The sequence below is a fragment of the Ceratotherium simum genome, chromosome 2 (genome assembly GCF_057802395.1).
Source record: "Ceratotherium simum simum isolate JZ-2026a chromosome 2, ASM5780239v1, whole genome shotgun sequence".
Classification (NCBI taxonomy): Eukaryota; Metazoa; Chordata; class Mammalia; order Perissodactyla; family Rhinocerotidae; genus Ceratotherium; species Ceratotherium simum.
In genome coordinates, this window is record NC_141901.1 from 81,938,469 (window position 1) to 81,954,809 (window position 16,341).

At 35.7% G+C, this 16,341-nt stretch overlaps 1 long non-coding RNA gene across 5 annotated transcripts in view; it reads left to right on the forward strand.

Annotated features, from left to right (window-relative positions):
- The window catches only part of LOC147918073 (uncharacterized), a 67,393-nt gene that overhangs the window by 45,021 nt on the left and 6,031 nt on the right, over positions 1-16,341 (forward strand). Inside the window, exon 6 of one of the 5 annotated variants that reach the window (XR_015556200.1) lies at positions 9,503-11,762. The exons of the other annotated variants lie outside the window; for them this stretch is intronic. This is a non-coding gene — a long non-coding RNA (uncharacterized LOC147918073). Of the gene's footprint in view, positions 1-9,502; positions 11,763-16,341 lie in introns of those variants that run through there. 5 annotated transcript variants of the gene reach the window in all.

Below are 16,341 nucleotides of genomic sequence, written 5' to 3' on the forward strand. Positions count from 1 at the left end.
TCTCACAAAATATCTCCTCAAAATACTTGAGAAACTCAAACCAGTTACTTCAGAATCTGATAATATCTGTATTGAATAGCATCAGCCAGCTTGAAAGGGTCAGCCCTCCTGGTCAGTGACACATATTCTTTGAGAAGTTTCCAGAACTACTCATTAAAGCTGTGCCTCAGGAAAAATTTGTTAGGGAGAACAAAGACAGACTGGTATTTCTTATTCCAAATTTTCCTGTCAGTATTTTTTAAAAACAAGTAACAGAGTTCTCATAATATGCTTTTTTTGAATGACAGGAATTTTTTATGTTTCCTAAAATGAAGATCTCCATAGTGGCTGTGGTCAGAAACTGAGTTGAGAAATCAATGAGTAAGAATGACAATGACAGACAAAGATACATTGAAGCTCAGAGGAAGGCAGAGCCACTTTATTAAAAATGGTCATTGAAGAATATTAAAAAAAAACTCATTTAAAAGCTCTTCATTGATGCCACTTATATTTTTTAACATTGAAAGTGAAATCAGAGCATCAAATAGTACTTTAAAATTCAAAATATAAAATTCTGTAGAATAACAAATATATTATATTCAAGCTTTGACCTTAAGAGCTTCAGGGGTTGATGGAGAAATATGTAAACTAAGGCTCATTATTTTTCAGATAACAAGAAAGGAAGTAGCAACTTGTGTGAATATTTCTTCATTTATTTACTGCATGTCTAGTACGAAAGTACTTTTCAGTATTTATAGAAATATATTTTAAATTGCTTTTTCATTATAAACCCCAAAGGCAAAATTATTTTATTGGAAAATTGATTTGCTATCAAATAAAATAAAGATAAAGGTCTAAACTAGTCAAATGATAGAAATTTAGCTCACAAACATTACTGGATGTGTTATAATAATTTTGTGTATACGTATTTTTAAAACTTTCCCATATTTATCGTTCTCAAAAATGACTTTTTATAGCAATGCAGGAAATGTTAGGCTGCCACTGTTTCAGACAGCAAGTGCCTAACGCACACAGAAATTACATAAATTGTTATGACTATCAAAACCAATTGCCAAATTTTTTTTACAAAATACTTCCCTCTCTTATAAATGGTTTAATTTTCCCCTATCTCTTTGAGTCCTTTATCTTCTCCAATGTCCTACCCTGCAATATGTGTGAAATTTTATCAAAAACTTTCTGATATTACCATAAATTACTGTGTAAGCAGAGCTATGGCTTATCTGTCAAGGGGGCTTTTTTTCCTTTCTTTGGCAATTTTCTCCATTTCTATATGTGTGAAAGGTTTTCCCTGCTATTTCTTACCAGGGACTATACCTTAAAGGCTTTGACTTTTAGTAAGGAGCTACAGTAGAAACCTGTTCATAGAATACCCGCTTGACACCACAAAGGGGCAAGAAAAGCATTTTATTTCATCTGTTCTTTCTTTAACAAGTATATGGAGAGAATAATTTCTATATGGTGGGGCATATTCCTATGTTAAGTGCAGAAAATGTATTTTTTTACTGTGTTTAATGTATTTTTCTAGCCTTTTTAGTTCATTTCGGTGGTATATTTTGCATGCAATAACTATTTACTATTTTTCCAGTTATTTATTTTTAAATCTCTCACAATATGTTTCATTAATGAACATGGTAAATGTTAATCTTTTGATAGGAATTATTTTACGGGGCTCTATTGTACCTGGTTAGTCATAATTTTTGACAACCATGCAATTATCTTTTCTATTGTGAGCTTTCTTAAAAAATATTCAAGGTTAATTGGATAGATGTTATACTTTGGAAAGAAGTTATAATGATATCCTATTACAGACTGTATAATCTGGAAAGAGGCTGAATATTAGGGTTGTTTTATTACTGCCACAGGCAGAGATGGCGTGAAATTTCTATTTCGGGCAATGCAGGGAAAACGTCACTTTGAAGATTCAGACTTTGAGAAGGATTGTCATGATAACAGGAAATCTCAAAACGACTTTAAAGAAGAAAATCATAAAGCCCTTGGTGATGTGCCTGAGGGGCTCATCAGTCGACTGGAATTCTGTTTCACACTCAATGACCTGTCCTGCCATATCTCTGATTTTACGTAAATGCCACCTCAGGTATATTGAAAAATCCTTTACAAAAATTACTCAACCCATCCTTCGCTCTATAGCACATATTAGCCTCACACATATTAGCCCCACAAATGGTTTAAGAAGCAACATAGAAAAGATGTCTCTGAATCTATCCATACTGAGATCAATGTAGTAATGTAGAAAATGTTCATATTTATCACCAAAAGACTATGCATGTCAACAGTGATCAAATTGTTTTCAAAGGCAACAGCAAAGATAAGAAACAATGACAACAAACAAAACCCTCAAACTATCAAGCTTCCTTCTGGAATGGTACTTTTCTTCTGAGCACAACTACCACATACAGAGGCCTTCACTCTCTGACCACATGGCGTGGGCCGCCTCTGCACACGTGACAAAAAACGTATTTAGGCCTGCATTCATGCTATAGCTTTTCTTTTGTCACTGTATTTCTCTTGTGTATTTAATGCCTTTGGTGAGAGTAGAGTTCAGAGTGCTGCTTCTGGAGATGATCCGTTGTGGGTTACACACCTACCACTCCCAAGAACTGGCTGTGTGAGCTTGGACAAGAGTCACATAACTTGGGGAGTCTGTCTCCCCACCTTCAAAATGGAGATAATAATAGAAACTACATCAAAGTGACATCGTGAGGATTAAAAAGTTAATATATTTATCTATTACCAAATTACCAACTAAATGTACTTATTTATTTAACTTAATAGACTTTATTTTTTTGAGCAGTTTTAGGTTTACAGAAAAATTGGGCAGGAAGTATGGAGAGTTCCCATGTACTCCCCACCTCCAATTTCCCCCGTTATTAACATAGCTCATTAGTGTGGTACATTTGTTATGATTGATAAACCAATATTGAAACATTATTTTTATCTAAAGTCCATAGTTTACATTAGGATTCACTATTTGTGTATATAGTTCTATGGGTTTTGACAAATGCATAATGTCATATATTCACCAATGCAGTATCATACAGAATCGTTTCACTCCCCTAAAAATTCTCTGTGTTCCACCTATTCATCCTTCCCTCCCTCCCCCAAAGCCCTGGCACCCACTGATCTTTTTACTGCCTCCTTAGTTTTGCCTTTTCCAGGATATCATATAGTTGGAATCATACAGTATGTAGCCTTTTCACACTTGCTTCTCTCACTTAGCAACATATATTTAAGGTTCCTCCATGACTTTTCATGACTTGATACTCATGACTTTCTATCACTGAATAATATTCCATTGCTTGGATCTACTATAGTTTGTTTATTCATTCACCTATTGAAGGACATTTTGGTTGCTTCCAGCTTTAGTGATTATGACAAAAGCGGCTATAAACATTCGTGTATAAGTTTTTGTGTGGACATGTTTTCAGCTCATTTGAGTAACAGCACAATTGCTGGATCATATGGTAAGATTATATTTAGCTTTGTAAGAAAGTGCCAAACTGTCTTCTAAAGTGGCTGTACCATTTCGCATTCCCACCAGCAATAAATGGCAGTTCCTATTGCTTCACATCCTTGCCAGCATTTGGAGTTGTCATGTCAGTGTTTTGGATTTTATCCATTCTAATAGATAGGCAATGGTATCTCGTTGTTGTTTAGCATACTTACTTTTTAAACAAACATTTACTTGCTTTCATGTACTAAGCATGTTCTAAGGACTGGAGTTACAAGAGTGAAAGAGACAAAAAGCCTTCTATGGAGCTTGTATTCTAGTGAGTAGAGGCTGAAAGGAAATTAGTGGGTAAATGTCTATAATACGTAGGATGGTGATAAGTGCTGTTATGGAAGGCACCTGAGGAAACAAGCATGTTGAGGTGGGGACTACAATTTTAAATTGTCTGCTCAGAGTAAGTGCCACTGCGAAGATGACATTTGAGCAAAGACGTGAAGGAGGAAAAGTAAGAAGTCATGCTGACATCTGGAGGAAGTGTTCCAGGTAGAGGGAATATCAAATGCAAAGACCCTGGGGAAGGAACATACCTGGAAGGTTTAAGGAGAATCATGGAAGCCAGTGTGAGCAAGGAGGAGATAATATCAAGGAAGTCCTGGGGGCCGCCTTATATAGGAACAAGTAGGACAGGGTAAGCGTTTTGCGTGTTACTTTAAGACAAATGGAAAGCCATTGAAAGGTTTTGAGCAAGAAAGGGGTAAGGCATGACTTATTCTTTAAAGCATCATTGGACAGCCATACCAAAAATAGGTTGTAGGTGTCAAGGGCATTAGCAGGTAGACCAGGTAGGAAGCTATTGCAATAATCTATGCAAGAGACAATGCTGCTTGCCTCAGGTTTGAAGAGTGATTATAAAGTGCTTGTAACATTGCCTATCACATGGTATTATAGTTATTATTTTCCTTGTTATTTTTGTAACTAATATAATAATATAAAATATCCGTATTTCCTACATCATGTTTCCAATTATTATGACATCATATTCTGACATTAATTATTCAACTATTTTCAGTAAAATTATTATAACTGTAGTTATGGATCTTAAAAAAAAAATCCAATCTCTTCTATTTTGTAAAGTTGAAAAGTTCTTATTGGATTAGATTTGCATGATATTGCCAGGATATGTCTTTTAAATATTTTTCCCCTATTGGAACATAGTTAGCTCATTTAAAATATAATTCAGCTCCAATTTGCAATCTTTCTAGCTAGCAAGTCAAAGTGTCATATGAAATAAAGGCAAAGGCTTGTTAAAGTTTTAGGCTCTTAAACATTTTTATTTTTCTTCCCCAGGAAGAGCAAGATTAGGGGGAGGAGTGTGGTTACAATAGTGGTCATTCCGAATTATGAATAGGGGCCATTGGTTGGAGGTTCAGATGTCTGAAAGTGGCACCTGGGTGGGGAAATTGTGAGGAGATGGTTCTTTTTTTTTAAACAAAAGATTAAATCTGGAACGCTAAATGTCCAGCTAGCTATGAATGGGAGAAACTGAATTCAGCCCTGCCACTCTCCTCCTTTCACCCTAGATTGGAATATGGTCAGTGGGTCTCAGGAAGCCTCTGGAAACATTAAGTATACTACAAATGAGTAAGAATTCTAAAGTTCACAACACTTCTAAGACACAAAAAACAATTTCTATTGTTTAAAAAAATAGTGTAATTTGAGATAAAATTGAAATAGACCATTTAACTTTACTCCCTTGAGATGAACATAAATATTTTCTATCTCAGTGATTCTGGAAGAATGTTCTAGAAAAATTGGTAGGCTTTAACTGATCTCCCAAAGATCCTCAAACTGACCAAATTTACAACTTGTCGTTCTCATCATTAATGAAAAATCAGGCTTTATTCTGTAGACCTATCTTATCTGTATCTATAACTAAGAGATTTTTGTTTTGTTTTGTTGTACTAGTAACCTATGATGTTAGCATTTGGTGTATATATATACCAAAAATATCAAGTTGTTAGAACTTCCTGAAGACTAATTTAATTTTATACTCAGAAGTGTTGACAATTCTTGAAACTATTCCCTCAGATTTAGGGGAGGACAATTTGTTATAGGTGAAGCAGAAATGTCTACAGTTGGCCAGGATTTTAATTGCTGTTATCCTTGCTTTTTAATTATAAATTAATTTTTAGTTTAGCTTAATCATTATCACTTTAGTTTCTTATGGGATGTTTCGCTAAGCTTGCAGTGTGTAGTCACGTATATTTGATCTGATAGTATTTTTAGATTGTAATATCCCCAGAGCATTGAATCCCAATGTACTGTGATTTGAATATGAATCATCTATACCCCCTATTGCTAAAACAGATGTCTACATAATTTCCCTCTCTCATCCTTCCACTTGCTTAGGCAATGACATTTTATTGTTATGATTATTCATTGTCCACTGGAAGAAATGAAAAGGTAGGGAATGTGGATTATCGAGTCTTTGCTATGATCAAATAGTTGACAGTTTAGATGAAATAGTGCTACCTGTTGGTATACACACAAATCTTTGTTTCTTCTAACTTTTCCTCTTTTACCATGAGACGCTTTAGTGATGATTTTTATATGTTTTTCTTCTGCAAGTTACCAGATGTACAAAGACAAGTGAATAGAAAGATGTTCAAAATTTAGGGAATCTTCCATGTGCTTTATTTAGAGTCAGATAGGTCTGCAATTAAGATCTGGCTACACTAATTATTAGCTGTTAGATCATTGACAAGTTTCCTAACTTCATAGCCTCAATTTTTTCATCTATAAATTGGGATCATAATATTTTCTACTTTATTAGGCTATTGAGAGGATTCAATGAGATAATGATGATGGAACATATGAACTTTATTATAGATCAGGCACTATTTGAAGTGCTTTGTAAACATATCAATAAGAAGATAATGATAACCATATTAGCCAATATTTATAGCATGATGACTGGAACGATAAATGATTTTAAAAATTATTCTGGTCAAATGCTAATAGAATAACTTTAGTGAGATTGACAGATTGGATTTTGTTATTAAAACTATCACTTTTGGATGTTAATGAGTGAAATGGGGCCAGCCCAGTGGTGTAGTGGTTAAGTTCTCCTGTTTTGCTTTGGTGGCCCTGGGCTTTGCAGGTTTGGATCCTGGGCGTGGACCTACACACTGCTCACCAAATCGCGCTGTCGTGGTGTCCCACATACGAAATAGAGGAAGATCGGCACAGATGTTATCTCAGGGCGAATCTTCCTCAAGCAAAAAGAGGAAGATTGGCAACAGATGTTAGCTCAGGGCAAATCTTCCTCACCAAAAAAAAAAGAATTAGTGAAAAATTGATCTGATGTAGAAAAACATATTGTAGACTATCTTTCCATTTACAGGTTAAAACTAATTACAGAGACTCCTTTCATATAAGTGAATGTATTATGGCTAAAGATGAAACTTAGCATCAAGAATATGTCTATTTAAGTGGAGTAAAATCTATTCACTTCTGGAGATATAAATGGTTAAGGCTAAATGAGTCTGTTAGCATATCCTAGTCACACATTGATTCAAATGGTTATTTTCCCCTTATTTAAGCAAAAGAGATAAAAATTAATTTTGACAGATCTAGCAATTATCTGATAACTGCCAGCTAATTTTGTTAAAAACTAGCCAATAGTAAGAAATTCTGGAAACCAAATTTTGCTCCCCAAATAGAAGGACTATGAGCAACAGTCAGTGAAGAAATACAGGGCCACAGTGAAAAAACTCCCTGTCAAGACGGGGTGTGGGGGTATGCTGGGGGGTGGGTGTGTGGATCTGGTCAAGTGCATAGAAGAAGGGAAAGAAAACAAAGAAATGGAACAGAGATTATTTCTCCCTAAGTCCTAGCGCATAAAGACTGATTATTATTAATATTTACACAATACTTTCCATTTTATTAGGAACTTTCAAGGTAACAAGGAATTTTAAAGCGGGACCAGGAGGGAAGAGACGAGGGAAGAGGTCCCAGTCGGCAAATGGCATTTCATTGCCTTGACTCTTACTATTGCCGGGTCCAGTTTTTCTCCAACTCCCCCAGCCCTGCTAAATCCTCTCAGGAAATTGGACCATGGCTTTCCTCTCACATTATTTCTTCTTACTCTGTATCCTGGATTGTCAAATACCCCACATGCCTCCTCTCCCCCGAAATGGCTTAGTTACTAAATCAGTACAGGTGTGGTAATGGGATGATAAAGGGAAATCCCAATGGTTATACCTAAGCAGTTGTTTCACTAACTGGAAAGCCTGAAAATGTGGGCAAGGTTTAAATAAGACACACAGTATTAACACAAATTTGTGCATGAGTGAATAAGCCTGAGAGTTTTAAACACTCCACGTAGTGCTGCTCTTATATGGGGAGCTCACATATTTGTTGGTGAAACATCACTCTTTGATGCTGAAAATTGGGTGACTAATAAAAAAGTTAGTATCTTATTTTAATAAGTCTAAAAGGTGCTCAACATACTATAGAATTTCCGTGAAAACGAGAAGTTTTGGGGTATTGAGAAATGATTATATCAGGAACCAAGTCTAGGATTTGTGAGGCTAGTTGTCAAATGCATTTCAAAAACCATAAGCTGGAAGTTGTAGATGAAACCCAACCCAGGGACAAAGAGCTTGGGCTCTGATGGTTAGTTTTAAGACACTTGGCCATTAGTATAAAAACGTTATTTTCTTTCTTCTGGCCCTCTGTTTCAGATAAGAAAACACGCAAGAGGTGGGAATTTTTTTTCCCACAGCTGTGATAAATGTAGTCACACTCATGGAAAATGAGTCCCAGTCATACCTAAACTGGTTGGTGTCATGAGCCTTTCTTATTGGGTGAATGTTTAGAATATGACCTGCGTCCTAACCACGCTGCTCATAGAGGGTCAGAAAGGGCATCAGTGGAGTTCTAACAGTACATTTCTGAATTTCTGCCTGAGTCCTGATCGCCCTGATTCCTAGCCTGGGAATGCAACAGAAAGACACTGGAAGGATACTTAAGAAGCGGATGAGTTTATGTAGTTCCTTTTTCCTTGCTTTAACCATAGCTCATTTCCTATGACGTTTTCATATAAGTACTTTCATTACTCTTCATAGTAATGTTTTTCATATGCCACCTATTTCCTATGTATCTCTCTTGAAGAGACAACCTAACAGACAGCCTAAAAGTATTACCTTACTTAGGGGCAGCTACCCCAACAGTAAACTTTTAATGAAGAGTAGAAATTTCTCCCCAAGTCATGAGATTGTGAAGAGCTGAAAATGTGAAGGGTCTCAAGACAATGATGTCCCTAATCGAAAGAGGGGGGAGTGCCACCACTCTTATTGCTACTGGGAATCCCAATATGCTACTACAGAGAGGGAGGCAAAGCAAAAAGAAGACATTTAATGCTTTTGGATATTTATAAGTTAAGGCTTTAAGAATTATCAGAATCAGATCAATCTTGAATCATGTAAAAGCTAACAAAACTGCATCTAAGCCAAAAGCACGGTTAAGACATACTTCAGAGCTAGAATGGCTACATTTCAATTCTTGCTGTCATCAACTAGTTGTGTGACCTTTGGAAAGTTATTTAATCACTCTGTGTCTCAGTTTCCTCATCAGTAAAATGAAGACCATAATAGAATCAACCAAATAAGGTAGATTATATGAATCAATATATGGAAAGTACTTAGAAAAGTGTCCAGTGCCTCAAATTTGTAAATACTATGTAAACATTGGCTTTATTATAATTGACTAGTTCTTTAAGACTAGATCTTAAGTTTTACTAAGTCAGTTATCATCTGAAAATTACTAAATTGCCTGTCTGTCTAAGGTCAGCCTTTGGTAAAATATGAGGACGATAGAGCCTAAATTGTAGACTTAGTACGATGGATATATACATATATATATATATAATATGTATTAAATCAAAATAGGTTCTTGTTGCTACTATTTTCATCATGATATTTTGTCACAATCTCAAAGCATTCTACTTAGTGTCTTTTTTTTTTCTTTTAGGGATATAAAAAGAGTGACTATTTTAATTCTTCAATACCATTTAAGGAATTCACACATTTGCTTACTCTGGAAAGTGTGCAATTGTGTTTACTAAAACATATGGATGTTTACTATAAATGCTTCATTCCCAGGATCTGCTTTCACATGTGCATATCAGGCATAATGATAATATTTTAACCCTGGTAAAGTAATGCATGCTATATAAATGTGTATAATGTGCTTCACAAGATCATTTTCATCCTCCTGTTAATTATTTGAGTAAAATGCAAATATTTAATTGAATGTAAAAATTGATCCTATACATATTTATTTGCTCTATCTATTCTTGGTGTAAACTCAGCATGATTACTACGAGCATAATTTCAACTGACTTCTATGAAGAAGATTTCACAGTCACCTGAAGGAACAGCCTGCAGCCGTCAGTATGGAGAGCCTCCAAAGGAGCTTGCAAAATCTTGGGAGGATTTCTTAAATCTTATGAAAAAAAGAAAGAAAGAAAGTAAAAGGAGATTTCTCCTCAAAAAGAAGTCTGAAAATGCAGCATTAGAAACCAGAGAGTTCTTAATCTATTGACATTTCAGACTCTTACTACAAAGGTTTCTCTTTCATTGTTCATTTTACATTATGGTCTGCCTCATTTGAACAGTTCTTAAAAATTGCTGCATATTCTTAAGCCACAAAAACAGACGAAAATTGAGATGTAAAATTTTCGTACTTTGAAAGCAGTTGCAAAATTTTTTCTTTAAAGGGATCCCACACAAACAAGTGATAAAATCAATGCATTAAGAGAAGCTAGAATACAATATGGTGTGGTTCACCATTGGAAAATATAAGCAAGTTTACTTGATTTTATTTCTATCAAAATGTGTCTTGAAAATTTCACTGATTATAGGTCTTCTCTTTTCAGCATATTGTTTAGAGGATAAAGGACAGAAATACTGATGAAAACAGAATGGATGGGTTTTTTGAATCCCAAATCTTGCTGTTAGTATGTTCATAAGCCATACGTGAATGTTACAGTTCCATACTTTTTTGCCCTTTTTAGGATAAAGCCAAAATATTTTACATAAAATGCAAGGGTTTTTTTTCTTGCCTTAGTTTTCTGTTTTGTTACCTTCAAGGTATACTGTGTTTTTGACATTGTAGCAACTTGGAGTTTGCACCACTAAATGTGACTCTACAAAGGGCCTCTGATACTGTCCTTTGTTATATTTATGTTTTTAAAATATAAAAACAATACACCCTGGAGGATAAACAAAAACTCTGAATTGCACAATTTCAACTCATTTGCAATGTGACTTGTTCAACATTATATATAGTGCACTTATATCACTCATAAAACAGAATATTTACAATTCTTGTCCTAGCTCTAGAATCCCAAAATTTTTAACATTTGCATTTCATGACATCCCAAGAAAATATGTAGCCTTAATAGCCACCTAACCTAACCTTGGATTTTCATGTAATTTAAAAAATTCTGGACAAAGACAAGAGAACAAAATGACTTAATGAGGAGTCATTTACATGTGGGATGCTTATTGCTTTTTGGTTTTTTGAAGAGTACTTTATGAAAACTTGCCTATCTATGAGAATGATCAGAAATGATTCTATAGTATTACTGATAACCTTTCTTATAATAATCTTCACTAGTAACTTCCACCAAAAATGTCTCTTTTTAACTCTTTACCCTTGTCTTCTATTTTGGACCTCCTTTAATGGGTTGTAGTTATTCCTGCATCCAATATCAAATTATACACATACCAACACACAGACACATTCACACACTAAAAAACAAATTGAGAAACATGTCAAAATTAACGTGAGTTGCTGTATATTTTTTAAAATGTCTGAAAGATTTTTAAAAAAGTCAAAAACTATAAATAGAGCTACGGTAGCCCCCCCGTTATCCACAATTTCGATTTCCGATTTCAGTTACTGGTGATCAACCACAGTCTGAAAATATTAAATGGAAAATTCTAGAAATAAACAATTCCTAAGTTTTAAATTGCATGTGGTTCTGAGTCGTGTGATGAAACCTTGAGCCATCTTGCTCCGTCCTGCTGGGGATGTGAATCATCCCTTTGTCCAGGGGATCCGTGCTGTATATTCTCTCCCTGTTAGTCACTTGGTAGTTGTCTTAGTTATCAGATCAACTATGGCAGCATTGCAGTGCTTGTGTTTAAGTAACCCTTATTTTACTTAATGATGGCCTCAAAGGGCAATAATAGTGATGCTGGCAATTCAGATATGCCAAAGAGAATCCGTAAAGTGCTTCCTTTAAGTGAAAAGGTGCAAGTTCTTGACTTAATAAGGAAAGAAAAAAAAATGATATGCTGAGGTTGCTAAGCTCTATGGTAACTTTTATTACAGTATGTTGTTATAATTGTTCTATTTTATTATTAGTTATTGTTGTTAATCTCTTACTGTGCCTAATTTATAAATTGGACTTTATCATAGGTATGAATGTATAGGAAAAAACATAAGACATATAGAGTTCAGTACTACCCACAGTTTCAGGCATCCACTGGGGGTCCTAAAGCATATCCCCGGTGGATAAGGGGGGACTACTGTACTAACACAGCTGTGGATGACCTTCTCCATATTTTCCATGAATGCTACCTTCATCAATATTCAGCAAAAGCTGAAAACAATCATTTCATAAAATCTTCTCAAAATTCAAAATATTCTGTTTCTCTCACATGAATCTCAATAGCACTTACTGTCTCTTTTGCATTCAGAAGGTGAGTTCTACTTGTGGCGCTACCTAACACGACATGTAGCTTTCTGCAAGCCACTTAACCTCTCTGAACAGTATACTGTTCCTTAATGAAAAAATCTGCCTAAAAATATTGGGCTCTGTCTATCTCACAGAGTTATTGTGAAGATCACCATAAACAGTATATAAACTATAAACAAGCATATATAGTTTATATAAGCAATATTTAGCTAGACACATAGTATTAGATCCAAATAATCCTTCGTTCTTAGAGAGTAACTTGCAGCTCTTCAGCTTTTGTAGACACCCACTTCTATTTTATTTATTTATTCTTCAAACCTTTATTGAAATTCCCATTCTGAGTGATGAGTGTATGGTCGAGGTGTTAATAGGGAACATTTCAGGTGAGATGTCTGGAAAGAAGAGGTGTCTGGGTCTCACTTTCTGTACCATCCCTCGGTGTTGGACTACTTGGGGCCTAATCAAGGGCTGTAACATGCGGCTGTGTAAGGGGTGTCAACACTAGGTGCCTGTGCGGGAGGGATGAAGTCCAGCCTCGTCTCTGCTCTTCAGGCATAGGCCTTGGCAAGAGGTGCTGTGTCTGCTTCGAGCCGGGGGTTCCTTTTTCCAGTCTTCAAAATCCTAAGTACCAGATAACCCCGCGTCTCTTCCTTTGGGATCACCACTCATCTCTTCACGTGGAATAGGATCATTCTTAGCCCTCTAAGAAATGTCAGATTCTTCAAGACATATTTTAGATAGTTTTTTTCTAGGTCCTAACCATTTCTCAGACTATAATTCAGGAAATTTGGCTGATCATATTTTTCAAACACCCCACAGACTCCACACATATTACAACTGCACCAGAGACAAAACTCTCTCAATAAGAGAGCATAGTGCCTGTAGAAGATGATAGGATGTGTTGTTCATCCTTTTGTGGACAATGACCTTAAGCTCTCAGGCTCAAAAGATCACACACATTTCATAAACCCCCATCCTCATTTTTGCAGTTTCACTGTATATTATTTGGGTTGAAATTCTCTGCTATTTCTGCAAACTTCAACATAATTAGTATTCTGAAAGTATTCTATTGATATTATTTGGAAAGTTCTAAATCTTGGATTGTACACAGAGAGAAATTAAAATTTTAAGTATGAATGCCCAATTATTCTACAAAGAGATCTTTAAATATTCCCACATATTCTGTCCTCAAAAAATCCTTATTTTCCATTCATGTAAAATCATTACATAATTCAAGAATATAGAATTATTAAAGCATATAAATTCTAAAACTCATGGCTTGGTCCTGGAAATAATTACATTGATTGAGGCACTGTGAATTTGAAGTGGAATGTTTTTGTGAGTTGCTGCAGGAGAAAACTCTTAGGTTTCATAAATCTAAATTGAGTGACTGAGAAAAAAGAAAAGGCCTATAAAGCTATGAATACCTATTCTAGTAAAGAATGCAAAAATTTCAATAAAGAAATAATTGGTAATCTTGAATTCAGTGACAGAAAATTATAAATCTGTCTCTTTTATGAAGTCTCTGGTGTGAAATATGGATGAGTTGAGGTTATAAAAAGCATGTTTACCAGCAAGAGCTTAAATCAACAGCTTTGAACATGATAGTTCAGAAAGTAGCAAAAGCCACTGTTCATGACATGGACGACACTGACATTTAAGTTTTTACTTTCCCACTGTATCCGTTTCTTCTCCTCTGCCTCTCTCTACCTTTGTCCTTGGTTAAAATAAACCATCATGGCATTAAATCTGTCTACTATAGTTAATTACTTCAGTTAGGTGCTAAAGCATTTAGTTGCAGCACCTTCTCTCTATGGGTTTTGAAGACACAGCTTAATATTAGTTTGTATGGTGGTTGCTGTACATCTTGAAACCATAAAGACCATGTCAAGTGCTCCAAGGAATAATCAAATATTAATTTGAGACAAAAAATTAAGTGGCTTAAAGAAGAAGCTGTTGTCTAACCCATGAGTGGCTTTTAAGACGTTGACATCTATGCTTTGAACATATCTATCCTTAGCCTTTCAAACCACACGTAATGAGCCCTGAGTAACTGCCTTCAATCGTGTAACTCACAGATTGAAACCACCACTCCCTCTTTCTGTCAGAGCACAGCTACAGAAAAAGGCCCCCTTTTCTTGTCCACAGCCTTTTATTTTTGACATTATGCCATTATAAAAGACCTGTTACTGTCTCATATACACTGGAGAAAAAAATATATATATCTAAGGCCTAAAGAAATAGTCTAACACCAAGTATTTTGTGGTATGTGTATCCATGAATTTGGTAATGCTTTTCCATACTTATTTCTATAAGTACTTTATTTGTGAAAATAAAACCCCAAATACCAAATGAAAAGTTTTCCTCATTCATTCAAACAATAAATATTCATAGAGCATTTTTTATGTGTCAGGGTTAATATGTAAATGGTCTTCTTTATCCAAAATTTTAAAAAATGATTAAGATAAAAATGGATAGATATAAGTTATTGTTATGAGAAATGACTTAAATACCACCAGCACTCAATAAATATTGAGCGATGATAAAGCAGTTTCATGAAGTAAAAAAAATAACAACTTATTTTTGGCCTTGAAATTGAAAGTTCCATTCAGAAGTGTTATAATAATTTGATGATGGCATCAGCTTTTCTGGTTCACTGCCAATTTTCCTGCAAAACAGGAGCACTGTGAATGCTTAATTGACTCTTAAATAGCAATTATTTGTAAATGGTTTGCGGGACTAGGGTAAGATGGGAAGGGGTATAGAGGCAAAAGTATCGAGAGCAATGACAATACAAACTGGCTGCAAGCTTTAGGACAACGCTTTTTTTTTTTCTTTTTTTTTTGGTGAGGAAGATTGGCCATAAGCTAACATTCGTTGCCAATCTTCCTCTTTTTGCTGAGGAAAATTGTCCCTGAGCTAACATCTGTGCTCATCTTCTTCTATTTTGTATGTGGGGCACTGGCACAGCATGGTTTGGTGAGTGGTGTGTAGGTCTATGCCTGGGATCCGAACCTGTGAATGCTGGGCTGCCAAAGCAGAATGTGTGAAGTTAACCACTACGCCACCAGGCGTGTGGGACACGCCCCCTGGGACAATTCTTTTGTTTTTTGTGAGGAAGATCAGCCCTGAGCTAACATCCATGCCAATCCTCCTCTTTTTGCTGAGGAAGACTGGCCCTGGGCTAACATTCGTGCCCATCTTCCTCTGCTTTATATGGGACGCCGCCACAGCATGGCCTGACAAGGGGTGCGTCGGTGCACGCCCGGGATCCGAACCCAGGCCGCCAGCAGCGGAGTGCACGCACTTAACCGCTACGCCACGGGGCCGGCCCCTGGGACAATTCTTGAAGCACAGAAGATGCTGGTAGAAAAGCTGAGTAGAGACACGAACCAGCAACCACTTAGAAAAGCCTCAAAGCAACAAGATAAGAGGATGGTGGAGAAACATCATGTAAAGAGTAAAGGCTTAAAGGGATCCCTTTTCTCATCAATAATTTTATAAAATATACATGGCTCACATGGATTATATGCACACATTATATTGAGGGTCATGAAGTCATGAGAATCTCTTTTCTGTTCATGTTCCCAGAACTCTTTGATAGAATCAATACTCATAGTCCTGAATCCTTAAAAAAGATACATCTGTCTCCAATATAATGAAAGCTTATGGAACCCAGGTTTTTAAGGCTTTCCTATTTAATATTCTAGACCTGGATGGCCAAAGAGGATAGATAGCTTACTGATTTGTGGGTTTATAGCAAGTGCCTGCAGCACATTGTATTCATTGCTCAGAATCCGTCTTCATACTGGAATTGCTATTAGGAAGATCCACCATTTGACTTTACAGACAAAGCATGTTTATAATCTTACGATAGCCCGAAAAAACCCAGGTTATCCAAGAATGTGTTATTTCTAATTACCATCTCTTTCAGATGATTTAGTCTGCTATTAAGTCTGTTCTTTATTTTGTTGCTCTCGTATATTGGGTTTCTTTGGATTAAAAATTAGTGTTTTTCTTCCTAAGATGATACGACAACTGCTATTTTAATTTCTCTGTAGAGCTTCAATTTTAATAGCCCCACTAGGAAGCCGATTGTGGA